Source organism: Pteropus alecto, unplaced genomic scaffold (genome assembly GCF_000325575.1).
Source record: "Pteropus alecto unplaced genomic scaffold, ASM32557v1 scaffold29, whole genome shotgun sequence".
NCBI classification, from domain to species: Eukaryota; Metazoa; Chordata; class Mammalia; order Chiroptera; family Pteropodidae; genus Pteropus; species Pteropus alecto.
The window spans coordinates 1,278,211-1,279,654 of NW_006443120.1; positions in this window are offsets into that span (position 1 = coordinate 1,278,211).

A 1,444-nucleotide genomic window follows, 5' to 3' on the forward strand; every position below is an offset into this window, starting at 1 on the left:
TGAGGGCTTTATTTAACAATATATTGATATCTCCTACATGCCAGACACTGTGCCAGGATTAAGGACATTGGTGAATAAGACACAGCCCTTCCCTTCAAGGAGAGGGAGACAGACAAGTACATTTCTTACAGTAAGAACGGTGACCAACTTTCCAGATCCTGAAAGATCTAAGATATGGTCACGTAACAGTAATGTATAATAAGACCTCTAACAGAGGTATAAAAAGAACATGAAGAAAAGAACTAATATTTGTAGTGTATGTGTGTGCATATGTGTGTACGTATGTGTGTGTGTGCACGTGAGCACATGTGAGGTATGTTATGGATGAAGAAAATACAGCTCTATGATGTTTCTTGACTTACTGAGACCACACAGGTTATAGATGGCAAGGCTGAGATTCTATCCTAATTTATTTGACTCTAAGGTCTACAGTCTTCCTACGATACACAGAGATGGAAGCAAGCTTCAGAGACAAGCTCTCATTCTTAGGCAAGACTCTTGCAGACATTTTTTGGCCTCTGCTTTTCCTTTCGGGAACCAGCTAAGAGCCATAGGTTTGTTGGTAAGCTACTTTAATATTTCTTGGAAAGAAGTGGCACTAAAAAATTCAGTTGTTTGTTAAAAGGCAAAAAATAAAAATAAAAAATGAAAAGCCCTTCCTGTTAGCTGAGCTCGTATTTATGGAAAGGCTCTTTTAGAGGTAATCCATTAATCTCAATACTACCTCCAGGCAGCATCCTTGGAAATAGAATTTAATTCTAAAAGATCAAATTGTATGTATGAAGTGGATATTTGAGAATGATTTTTCCCAAGGAGTGGCTCTGTTTTCATCTTAAGTAGGGCTTTACTGGTTTAATTAAGCATAATGAATGTGAATCATCTTGAGAACTAATCTTATTTTAAAAGTATTTCCTAATGTGAGATGCACTGATGGCTCACTGCTTGCTTCAAGAATTAGTAGAAAGTAGGAGGCCTACAGCAGCTCATTGTAAGCATTATTGGGACCTCAAAGTATAACTCAGGTCTTATGTAATGTTAACAATAATCCTCCACCAGGTTCCCAGCTCAGTGGGTTCTAGCTAAATCTAGGAGAAGGATTATGTAGCCACTTGGGCATAGCAGGGATGACTAAGCAACTACAACTTTTGTAAGGTCAAGTACTAATACTTCAGGATGGACAATAGCCAAAAAGAGCTTAATGATTTATTTGATTCAAAAATTAAAAGGCAGAAGTTTATGGAAAAATGAGTAAGACATATCTTATAATCTTTTAATCTGTGTGTGTGTGTGTTCTGTATTTCAACCCTATTGTGAGCTCCTAGAGATCGAAGCCAAATCTGTTAAACCGTTTTCCTGTCACCCCAATAATTCCCTAGGAAGGTTTACTTACTCAATAAATCTATTGTTATAAAGAAGACTTTGTAAATAGCTGTGTAGTGTTTTT